Source organism: Hypanus sabinus, chromosome 14, assembly GCF_030144855.1.
Source record: "Hypanus sabinus isolate sHypSab1 chromosome 14, sHypSab1.hap1, whole genome shotgun sequence".
NCBI classification, from domain to species: Eukaryota; Metazoa; Chordata; class Chondrichthyes; order Myliobatiformes; family Dasyatidae; genus Hypanus; species Hypanus sabinus.
In genome coordinates, this window is record NC_082719.1 from 5,060,162 (window position 1) to 5,073,040 (window position 12,879).

Consider the following 12,879-nt stretch of genomic DNA (forward strand, 5'->3'; position numbering starts at 1 on the left):
ATTTCAAACTTTATGTTTCTATTTCTTTGGAAAAAGAGGGTACAAAGTATTTTCAATTTTCTTATGAGAAAAGAAGTCATCCTCTGTTCAGTGGATGATACCTTATTTTTATTAAATGTTCCCCAGTTTTAAATTCTCCCAAAAGTGGAAATATTCTGTCCATATGTGCTTACTGAAGATCCCTCATTATCTTATATGTCTCAATCATATAAGATTGTTTCTTCTCTAAACTCCAGCAGATATAAGCCTAGCCTGTCCAACCCTTCCTTGTAAGACAAGCCAGCCACCCCAGGTGTTAATTTAATAAACCTTCTCTGAACCACTTCCAAGCCATTAACAGCCTTCACTGAATCAAAGGACAAGTTCTGTACACAGTGTTCCAGATGTGGTCTTACCAATGCTCCATATAGTGAAACATAACCTCCCTAATATTGTAATCAAATTGTCTAGCAATAAACATGAACATTCCTCATTATTTGCAGAAACTAGATACTAGTCTTTTGAGAATCAAGTAATAAGACACCCAAATCTTTCTGCATCATCTGTCATTAACAAGAACTCTTAGCACTGAGGTACCCTCCGTTTAATATATTAATAAAAAACATTTTTGTTTTGCTGATGCACATGAAATCCTTTGTATGTTTTCCTTTTTTTCCCTTTCTTAACATCTTCTTGCTCCGTCTTATATCTTTCCTGGACACCAAGATCTTTATAAATCATTTCCTTCATTTAATTTTGTTTTGGTTGTAGAATACTGCTCATGTCTCTTATAGTGCTGTTCTGTACAAATATTTTCTTTGGATATTTTATAAAAATAGAAGTTTGGCTAGAGTCTTTGAGTATCTCTTTCCTGTTAAGTCCCCAAAGATCAGAAGGAGCTGGTCTGTTATCCTGGTACCTCGAACAAACTGCAGTTGGCTAAATGCTTCTATCCAAACGTAACCTTTCTCCTGGCTCACCAGCACCTAATTGTTGACCTTTTACAGCTTTCCTTTCCCTCACTTTTGGCTGATAAACTTGTTCCTGATTCCATGACTCCCAGAATGTCTACTGCACCCCCCACCCACCTCCCACCTCGACAAAGCCTCCATCCCTTCACTGTGGGATTGACTACAATGGGCCCTGGCTGTGTCCATCTGCTGCTTGCTTTCCATTCCAGCTTGTCAATCTGGCCTCCTGCCCCCCTGAGAAAAGCAGCAGCAAAATTAGAGTGTGATACTTGGCAGGACTTCTACATTTATGAGATTTTTGCACATTCATCTGCAAACAGGCTTTTCTCTTTTTCTGTCTCCCTGTAAATATTAAAGTATCTGTTGGTTCCCTTTTTGACTGCCAGTGCTGAACAATGATTGTTCCAATAAGTAGAAGCTTCCTACCGTTTTGAATTCTGTCTTCCTGTATTCCCTCTGTCCTGAGCTTTCAGGATCTCTGAGGTATTGACATTCTGGTGAATATTAGCGGGTGCCCATTGCAATTGTCTCTGATCTTGTTGACTGAGATTCACTGCTCAACAGTGTCAGGGATCTTCAATTCACTGACATTTATTCAAAAGCACTTTTCCAGGTTATGCTAAAGTTTCCAAATTCGGTGCAATACTTAGGGGATCACCCATTGCCCCATTCCCCTCACCAGTGTTATTCTTCTCAGTCTATATGAGAGCAATGTTAGCCTGAATACTGATTGGCATCAAACCCTCATTTGAATCAAACCACACTTTCGTCATGCACATTTAATTAGTTTTTCTTTGATGGCCAAGTGATGGGGCTGCCAGCTCTGAAAGCAAAGCCATGGAGCACACTCTGTTGCCAGTGACAATGGATCATTTTGAACACAGTCTGCCAGAGATTACAGCAGATTGGTTTGGGAATACAATTTGCCAGCAGTGATTGCATGTTGGTCTGGAAAATTTGTTTGACAGTTGGTCCACGTTACATATACACAACAGAGAGATTTCACCTGTGGAAAAGTAGTGAAGGAAGAGGAATTCACATGATCGGGGGAAACACAGTGCCTACAAAAAGTGTTCACCTCCCGCCCTGAAGTTTTCATGTTTTATAACATTGAATCACAGTGGATTTAATCTGGCTTTTTGACGCTGAGCAACAGAAAAAGACTGTTCATATCAAAGTGAAAACAGATCGTTACAAAATGATCTAAATTAATGATAAATATAAAACACAAAGTAACTGATTGCATAATTATTCACCCCCTTCAAATCAGTATTTAGTAGCTTCACCTTTGGCAACAATTACAGCCTCAAGTCTGTGTGGATAGGTCTCTATCAGCTTTGCACATCTGGACACTGCAATTTTTCCCCCATTCTTCTTTACAAAACTGCTCAAGCTCTGTAAGATTGCATGTTTGAGAGTGAACATCCCTTTTCAAGTCTAGCATCAAATTCTCAACTGGATTGACGTCTGAACTCTGACTTGAAATCTCCAGGACCCTGAGCCATTCCTGTGCAGATTTGGCTTTATGGTTGTAGTCATTGTCCTGCTGGAAAACAAATCTTCTCCCACATCACAATTCTCTTGCAGACTGTATCACATTTTCCTCCAGGAATTCCCTATATTCTGCTGCATTCATTTTACTCTCTACCTTCATAAGGCTTCCAGGGCCTGCTGCAGTGAAGCATCCCCACATCATGATGCAGCCACCACCATGCTTCATGGTCAGGATGGTGTGTTTTTGCTGATGTGTGGTGTTGGGCTTACACCAAACATAGCATTTAGTCTGATGGCCAAAAACCTCAATTTTGGTTTCATCAGACAGAACCTTCTTCCAGTTGACTTCAGAGTCTCCGACATGCTTTCTGGCAAATTCTAGCTGAGATTTCATGTGAGTTTTATCAACAGTGGCTTTCTCTTCCAAAAATTATATGCGTAGTCTCTCCCAACTCAGCCACAGAAGTTTGTTACTCCTCCAGCGTTGTCATGAGTCTCTTGGTGGCCTCCGTCACTAATCCCCTTTTTGAACATTCACTCAGTTTTTGAGAATGGCCTGCTCTAGGCAGATTTTCACTGTGCCATATTCTGTTAATTTCTTGATGATTGACTTAACTGTAATCCAAGGGATATTCACTGACCTGGAAATTTCATTGTATTCCATCTCCTGACTTTTTCTCAATAGCCTTTTGACAGAGTTGCTTGGAGTGTTCTTCTAACTTCATGATGTAGTTTTTGCCAGGATTCTGACTCACCAGCAGTTGGTTCTTCCAGATGCAGCTGTAATTTGAATACAATCAATTGAAATGCCTTGACTACATGCATGTGATCTAATTTATCTAATTATGTGACTTCTAAAACCAACTGGCTGCATCCCAGTGATGATTTGGTGTGCCATATTAAAGGAGGTGAATAATTATGCATCAATTATTTTGTGTTTTATATTTGTCATTAATTTAGATCACTTTGTAGAGATCTGTTTCCACTTTAACACAAAAGAGTCTTTTTCTGATGATTACTGTCAAAAAAGCCAAATTAAATCCATTGTGATTCAATGTTGTAAAACAATAAAACATGAAAACTTCCAAGGATGCTGAATACTTCTTATAGGCACTGTAGATGTGCTCAGTAGTTGGGAGGGCTTTACCCATGATGTATTGGGCCAAATCCAATAACTTTTGTAGGATAGAGGCCTATCTACACAGACTCAAGTCTATAAATGCTGCCATAGGTGCATCTACTAAATACTGACTGGAAGCGGTGAATAATTATGCAGTCAATTATTTTGTGTTTTATATCTGTCATTAATTTAGATCACTTTGTAGAGATCTGTTTCCACTTTGATACAAAAGAGTCTTTTTCTGTGATCAGCATAAAAAAAGCAAAATTAAATCCACTGTGATGCGATGTTGTAAAACAGTAAAACATGAAAACTTCTGGGGAGGGGTGAATACTTTCTATAGTCACTGTAAGTAAGCAATTAAGAAACGTCAATATAAACTTCCCAGGATTTTCTAAAGCAATCACACACACGATAAATGAGATTCCATATAGTAAGCAAATCTTTTCTTGATGGTAAGATGATGGCACTTACTAATATTTTTCACAATTTCAAAAAGGAAAAAGTCAACAGAGTCTGGACAGAAAACACTCTTAAAACAAACAAAAAAAAATACCCTGTAGGTTAGGCAGCACCTGAGGAGAGAGTAACATGATTAATGTTTCAGGTTAATTACACTTAACAGATTTATCAAGCTTCTGAGAGAAGGATATCAAATTGAAACATTATGTGCTTCCCTTTTTACAGATGCTGCTTGACTCATCAAGCACTCCCAGCATTTTATGTGGTTATATCACATTACTAACTATGTCTTCAGTACTAAACATAAAGTTTTGTGATGTTTAACATGAAAAATCAGCAATGTCGCAGCAAGCACACAGAAAAAATTCCTCTTCATGCCTCATTTGCACATCGGTCATTAACCTTACTATTTCTTTAGCATTTGTTTGTTTATGAGGCCAGGTTGCTAGCTCAATGCTCAACCCAACACGGATGGAACTCAAGCAATGAGCTGGCTGCATTCAAACCTGGGACCTCCCACTGTTGCTCTGAAGTCCAAGTGTGATGCCACTATACCACCAGCACAGACAAGGGCACAGGAAAGTTAATGCCAAAATACTCTGCAAAAAGAAGCTAATAGCATTACTGTACAAATCTGCAGCAATTGGTAGTTCTTAAATAATCTCCTCTGTCAAAAACAACTGACAGATTTGTGCATTAATAATTACATGCATCATTCAGACACAATGACTTGCTCATAAGAATCAGCTTTTTGTGTTCAATTCTGGTCACCTCATTATAGGAAGGATGTGGGAGATATGGAGAGGGTGAAGAGGAAATTTATCAGGATGTTGCCTGGTTTGGAGAACAAGTCATATGAAGCAAGGTTAGAGAGCTGGGACTTTTCTATTTGGAACGTAGAAGAATGAGAGGGGACTTGATAGAGGTCTACAAGATTATGAGAGGCATAGATAGGGTGAATAGTCAGTACCTGTTTCCCAGGGCACCAATAGCAAACACCAGAGGGCATATGTACAAAATTAAGGGAGGGAAGTTTAGGGGAGATATCAGGGGTAAGTTTTTTACACAGAGGGTTGTGAGTGCCTGGAATGACTTGCCAGGGATGGTGGTGGAGGCTAAAACATTAGGGGTATTTAAGAGCCTCTTGGACAGGCACATGGATGAAAGAAAAATAGAGGGTTATGGGATAGTGTTGGTTTAGTACTTTTTTTTAAAGATTATATGGGTCGGCACAACATGGAGGGCTGAAGGGCCTGTACTGTGCTGTAGTGTTCTATGGTTCTATGGTTTTTCTTAAAATTACTTCTTGAAATGGATAAAATATGGTTATTGTATGACCAGGTTTTCTGATAGGATTCATGAGTAAAACTAATTAGCATGATAAATTTATATTTTAAAAACATGTACCATATTGCCAAGCCAAGACAGAAAACTTGATAAGGTGAGACCCCTGGAGAATTCTGCAGTAACCCTCTGGCTTTAGAAATGTTAACTAGCCTTTATTTTTGTTGGCTGCTTGCATAAGAGTTTCATACACACATCAGTGCAAAAGTGACCATATTGTCTTGGTAGGTTAAACAAAATCTGCAGAAAGAAAAGAAGTGTTATTTTCTCACTATTTGTTTCATGTTGACGATTTTCCCTTGGGTTCCTAACCTCATTTTGAGCACTAGAGACAAAAGTCTTCTCCAAATAATGGCTGCTGATCATATGATCCTGACAACATCTGAGTATGAGTCATGAGTGTATGGACAGGTTACTTAGTGTTCAAGTGCACCGGGGACCCTTCATCCCACTCCTATACATCTTGTGCAATGTAATGTTCAGATATGGAACAACAAAGTCCAGTGCACACCTTGAGAGCAGACTCCAAAGGCAAAGGAAGGAAAACAACCCTAGGCAGATGAAAGCACTTGGACATTAAGGATCATCTTGGTTTCAGACCACAGAGTGGTAAAGCATGCTGAGATGGTAGGTTAATGGAACCCATTTCATTTCCTAGCTGTGCAGTTTGAAGTGTTGAAAATTACAAAACCAGAAAATGCAGGATATCCTCAGATCTATGAAAGAAAAAACAGATTTCACATTTAAAGCTTCATCAGAGCCCTGTTGACCAGCTTTACCCATTTCCACCTCCCATGATGGGGACATAGGGCTGTAGTTTGAGAAGTGTTAGACGCATCTGCCCAAGGGTTATTAATGGGACTCATTTTAAAAAATTTTTTTATGAGTTTCTACAATACAACTATAAAAAACATCAACAAAATGATTAATACAGTGCAAAACAAAAGTGTCTAATATCTAATTCATAACAACAGGGAAAAATCACCCAAAATAAAATCATATAAAGTTAGTATCTTCGCCGCCCTCCCACTGCAAAACTCCAGGCCAACCATTACAATATGTAAAAGGAAAGTAAATCAGAGCATACAACCGCACAGAGCTGTAAATATATTTTAAAAATATAATACCTACTACCAAAACTATAATGTAATTCCCATAAAAAAATGCAAAACTTACAGGGAAAAAATGCTGAAAGTTAAGGGATTATGGTATAGAATAAAGGAATAAACTTAATCTAAAGAGGAGTTATGAAAATATTCAAGAAAAGGTCCCCACAACTTATGAAACTTTATATCTGAATTGAGAAGTGAATAGTGAATCTTTTCAAGGTCTAAACAGGAGATAATATCACTAAGCCATTGAGCATGAGTGGGTGGGGCAACGTCTCTCCACCTGAGAAGAACTAAGTGTCTAGCCAAAAGAGAGGCAAAAGATAGTGTTCGACATTTTGTCAGACTCAAATGCATGTCTGCTTCACCTAAGGTACCAACAAGGGCAATCAGAGGGTTAGGTTCTAAGTGGCAATTACGAATATGGGATAAAGATTAAAAAAAAACTTCTCTCCAAAATTTCTCTAGACTAGGCCAAACCCTGTACATATGAATAAGAGAAGCCTTGCCCCCTTTACACTTGTCACAAACAGGACTAATGTCAGGATAAAGCCATGATAATTTAGTTTTAAATATATGCACCCTAGGTACAACCTTAAACTGCAAAAGGCAGTTTAGAGCACTTAAAAAGGTTGAGTTAACTGATTTAAAGAATTGAATCACAAACCACATCAGATAAAGAAATATTTAAATCATGCTCCCAAGCAGTTCTAATTTTATCAAAATAGGACTCATTGACATTGTTTCTCTTTCTACATTTCTGCCTGACAAGCACAGTATTTCCAGCCAGCAATTTCTGTTTTTATTTCAAGTTTCCAGCATCAGCAGTTTTTAACGATTTCCATTTGCTTCACTTTATAACTGGTTACAATCCATTGTCATAGAGGAATAGGGTCAGTTATAAAGTACAGAAACATCCTTCAGCCTACCACTACCATGTCAACCCATTTGCCCTTCTATACTAATCCTATTTATCCACAGTAAGGTTATCCTTTCCTTTAAGTGTCTATTTCCTATTTAATTCTTCTCTTATTCTGGTGCCTAGCCTACTTAAGTTTTTGGATAATGCTTCTTAACTTAAATAGTGTTATTACTTCTGATTTCTACCATCTCCAGCAGGTTCCAGATATCAACCAGCCTCTGTATGAAGAACACAACACTAAGATCCTCTCTAAATATCCTTGTTCATTTAAACCTACACCTTCTTGGTTTTGATGCCCCTTCCATGGGAAACATATATTTGGATTTCATATCCTATATATGTCTTACATGAACTCGATTTAAGTCACCTCTAGTCGTCTTCACTCTCGGGAAAACAAGCCCCATCTATCTAACCTCTCCTCAAAATGAAAGTCCTCCAAATCCAGGCAACACCCCCGTGATTTTCCTCTGAAGCAAAGGATAAAAAAAAAGCTAAGGGGTTTCATTTGGTGGGGTTGTGGGTTTGCAAGTGTTAATCGCTTCAGTCAACAAGCGGGTCAGATTCAGGGCCAGAGCAGGGTGGATTTGCTTTTTCTGCAAGTCCCGGGGTTTTCCAACCACTGGGGCCCTGCTCAGATAACCATTCTCTCTCCATTCTCATTTCGGGCTTTTCGATTAAGGAGGAGTTGGTCAGCAAATGGATCTTTTGTTTTAAAAAAAAGTACAGTTTCGGAGACTGCAGAAATATCTCACCCATTTTGTTTTAAAGTGCGGAGCCCACAAGTTTGTGTAAGTGCTTTCACATTCCTGCACGGATAGGAGCGGACTGAGGAGGAATGCATTTTCAGACAATGGCTCGGGACTGTACAGTGTCAGTTTATTAAAGAGCCGACAACAGGTGGCAGCAGCTTGAGAAGGTATAAATCTGTGAGAATTAACTTGTCGAGCCTTTAGGATGAATTGGGCATACCTCAGATTCGGATTACCCTTTGAGAATAGAATTTCATCAGCCTCATATATTATTACAGAAACTGCTCAGATGTTAAATGCTGCAGAATGCTCCAGGAGTAATCCAGAAGGCAGATGACACACAGGCATGGCGAGCCCCACATGAACAGCAGCATATGGGGAGAGGATGCAGACAGGTGCACTGTTCAACACAATAGGTATATACCTGGGAAATAGAGAAGTTACAAGAACCGGTTAAGAATCTGCAGTATCTGTATGTCAAGGGGAGGGAACAGCTGGACCTAAGCGTTAGGGTTAATGGCAGGCTTGGGGTGCAGTCTAAGCAGCTTTTACAGAGATCCTGTAAGCAACTGGAGAAGATAGGGTGCAATGTAGGGGATGTAGTTAACATCTGACCATGGGTCTCAACACTCCAACTCCTCCATAGCAAAAAAGTATCTTCTAGAAAACAACAGACATGGATAGAAAATTGGTTGGCAGACAGGAGACAAAGAGTAGGGATTAATGGGTCCCTTTCAGAATGGCAGGCAGTGACTAGTGGGGTACCGCAAGGCTCGGTGCTGGGACCACAGCTATTTACAATAGACATTAATGATTTAGATGAAGGGATTAAAAGTAACATTAGTGTGGCAACGAAGGCCATGTGTGCAGGAGCATTTCAGTTACTACGCGGCTGTGCGGCTAAGAGTGCCTGTAGCTGTACTTATTCTTAAGGCAGTTTATGCTCTAAAAGAGGGTCAAAGTAAGAGAAACAAATATGCCTTTGAGATACAGCACTGAAACTCCTGTGAGGAAGGCTGCTTCTTTACTGCAAATGGTGAACAGCCTTGCAGTCATATAAATAGAGGTGTTTCAAAAAATAATATTTTCTGTCTTTTTGGTGCCTATTCATTGTTGCCAACAGAAAATTCCAAGGACAATCAAATGTAAAGCACAACATATATGCCCTAAAATGAGTGTTTCTCAGCTGCTTAACAAGAGTTTTGACCAAATATGATCTGCTGGTAAGCAAACTTGATTTTCAGAAAGTTAAAGTACTGCAAATTCAAATGAAAACCTGGACTGGATGCAATATTAGCTAAAGTATTTATAACAAGAAGTTATAGGGTCCTCTCTAGGGGAATGTACTGAGTGGGTACCTCAGCTGTTGGTATTTTTGTTTGTAAGATGTTTCAATGATTTTTCAAAAGCCAGCAGCATGTTTCATTGTGTTATTGCATTTGTATTTGCCCATGGTGGGATTTTACATCAGCTCCAACCATGAATAGGAAGTCTAGGTGTCACTCATCTCCACCATGAAACACCAGAAGAGGGTCGGACCTCTGCAGATTTCTTAGTATTGTTATTTCTTAATATTTCTTCTTCCTATTTCTATTTTTTTATTCTTAATGTTAATAATTATCATTGAGAGGTCCAGGGTTAGAATCTGGAGGTGCCATCTGGAATAATGAATTTAATGTCAAAATAAGTTTAGAAAGCAAAATAACAAGGGAAAGAAAAACATATTAGATGATAGAATATAAACAAAAAATTATGTTTTTCTGCCATTTCAAAATTTATAATAATTAAAATCTAAAGACCAAGATGTCACACCGTATTTTTCAACACTGGTGTGTTAGGATTGGTCCATTCTATGATTTTTTTAATGGGTTGATAAGAATTAATTCGCTCTGAGGAGCTTGTAGGTATTTATTTCTAATGTAAGTCCAACAGCTACACATCAACTTTATGTGTTTCAATGCTGACAAGATACATGCATAGGGTGGCTTCGGAGCACAAGGAGAAATGCAAATCAATGTACTAAATTTCAGCACTTAGTTGCGCATGTGTAGCCATCCAGTGTTACCACAGACTTCTGCTTCATTAAGAGTGAATGTTGACATTTCAATGGAAAATTCGGCCTAAATTCAGAAAAGATTAGAGATAATAGGGAATAAGGTAATTACTGCATGTTATGAAAAATCAATACGCACATCTATTTCAAATTATTCTCTGGCTTTAGCCAGAAACCATGAAGTTAGTCTACAAACCATTGTTGCCATTCACAGAGCAATTGTATAGAAAGGAGAAAGATGTACTTTTCATCATTGCTGAACAGCTCCAGCAGGTGAGAGGCATTGATCGTGTGGGTAGTCACAGGCTTTTTCTCAGGGCTGAAATGGCTGGCATGAGAGGGCACAGTTTTAAGGTGCTTGGAAGTAGGTACAGAGGAGATGTCAGGAGTAAGTTTTTTTATGTAGAGAGTGGTGAGTGCATGGAATGGGCTGCCAGTGGCAGCGGTGGTGGAGGTGGAAACAATAGGGTCTTTTAAGAGACTCCTGGATAGGTACGTGGAGCTTAGAAAAATAGAGGGCTATGGGTAACCTTGGTAATTTCTAAGGTAAGGACATGTTCGGCACAGCTTTGTAGGCTGAAGGGCCTGTATTGTGCCGTAGGTTTTCTATGTTTCTATCTTGCTAACTTGATCTTTAGCCAAATATATGTTTTGTTATTATGCAGGAAAAGAGTCAACTTCGATTGCATTTTTGGAAGAGGAAGCATACACACTTAATTGTTATGCCTGCTTTTAGGGAGTCGAAAGACAACTGTGGAATAAGCAATGGCAGAGACTCAGAGAGGACAATAAAAGAATAATGATTCTGATGCATTAATCAATCATGAAACACTGCTGCTATTATAATTGGCAAATGAATGGACATTTACAGAAGCTGCTGTGCATGTAATTGCATTGACTGTTCTCCAGAACTGGCTGCCAGAAGCATTTTATCTGAATGGATAAGTGGAGAAAAATATTGCCACCATGGGCGATAAGATTCTGTGAAGATATTTAACTGACCACAAATGCTCTTAGAGATAGTAGTTTTATTTGCAAATGAAAATAAGACCTTGAAAATGAAATACCATCTATTGAATTGTAGATACATTTCATATTGTAGAGGCTTTTCGGACGGATATTCCTAATTGCAGTAGATGCATCGTATGTGATTTCAAAGACTAAAGCTTGGAAATAAATCCCATAGTGTTAGTGGATGAACTCCTTATGTGTTTTTTTTAACACAGTGTCCCTTTGCTAACTCTTTTGATGGAATGATTAGTCATTGAATGTAATAGGTTAATGTTTCAATAGAATTTTGAATTATTTGGACAAGTACTTGATTGTGCTTTTCTGACATAGAATGAAAGTTGTCTTTTCCAGAAATTGGGGTTGACCTTCACAACTTGCTGAAAATCTGCATGAAGTTGATGGCATGCCTTCCTCACCTGTCATATTCATGCCCTTATGACAATTCAGTGAGAGTTCAGGAAATTTTTATATTTAATGACTTGATTCGGATGCTGTCAGTCCTAGGATGCTTGATTAACACGTTGATTAGTAACTTAAGTCAAAGTCAAAATAAGACATATTCATAGTTCAGATACAGTACGTTACTATATTCAACCTTGAGATCAATTTCCTTGCAGGCATTTAGAGGAAAATAATGGAATACACTAGAATTTATGAAAAGCTATATATAAACAAAGACTGACAAAAGGATCAATGCACAAAAGCAGACATTGTATAAATATATTTTAAAATACTGAGAACATGATAGTCGAATATAGTATTAATTTGTAAGACCCTTGACAGTGTGGAGGATCAGAGGGATCTTGGGGTCCGAGTCCGTAGGACGCTCAAAGCTGCTGTGCAGGTTGACTCTGTGGTTAAGAAGGCATACGGTGTAATGGCCTTAATCAACCGTGGGATTGAGATCAAGAGCCGAGAGGTAATGTTACAGCTATAAAGGACCTTGGTCAGACCCCACTTGGAGTACTGTGCTCAGCTCTGGTCGCCTCACTACAGGAAGGGTGTGGGAACTATAGAAAGGGTGCAGAGGAGATTTACAAGGATGTTGCCTGGATTGGGGAGCACGCCTTATGAGAATAGGTTGAGTGAACTTGGCCTTTTCTCCTTGGAGCGACAGAGGATGAGAGGTGACCTGATAGAGGTGTATAAGATAATGAGAGTCATTGATTGTGTGAATAGTCAGAGGCTTTTTCTCAGGGCTGAAATGGATAACAAGAGAGGGCACAGTTTTAAGGTGCTTGGAAGTAGGTACAGATGAGATGTCAGGAGTAAGTTTTTTATGCAAAGGGTGGTGAGTGTGTGGAATGGGCTACTGGCGGTGGTGGTGGAGGCAGATATAATAGAGTCTTTTAAGAGTCTCTTGAATAGGTTCATGGAGCTTAGAAAAATAGAGGGCTATGGGTAACCCTAGGTAATTTCTAAAGTACGTACATGTTCGGCACAGCTTTGTGTGCCAAAGGTCCTGTATTGTGCTGTAGGTTCTTTATTTTCTATGTTTCTATGAGTTGTAAAGAGATGATTGCAAAGTGTATTTCCTAGAGGGAAAATACAGGCTGCAGTCTGCAGAGATAACAGTTCAGAAGATGTATATCTAGTAGTTCTGTAAACTGCTCACAAAATGTCACTGTATATTGCCAGTGTTACCTTGTATCTTGCCAAAGCAAG

At 38.9% G+C, this 12,879-nt stretch overlaps 1 long non-coding RNA gene across 1 annotated transcript in view; it reads left to right on the plus strand.

Annotated features, from left to right (window-relative positions):
* The window catches only part of LOC132404535 (uncharacterized), a 79,172-nt gene extending 67,344 nt beyond the window's left edge, over window positions 1-11,828 (plus strand). Inside the window, exon 4 of the long non-coding RNA XR_009515559.1 lies at window positions 10,869-11,828. This is a non-coding gene — a long non-coding RNA (uncharacterized LOC132404535). The remainder of the gene's footprint in view (window positions 1-10,868) is intronic.
* Window positions 11,829-12,879: the final 1,051 nt, after the last annotated feature.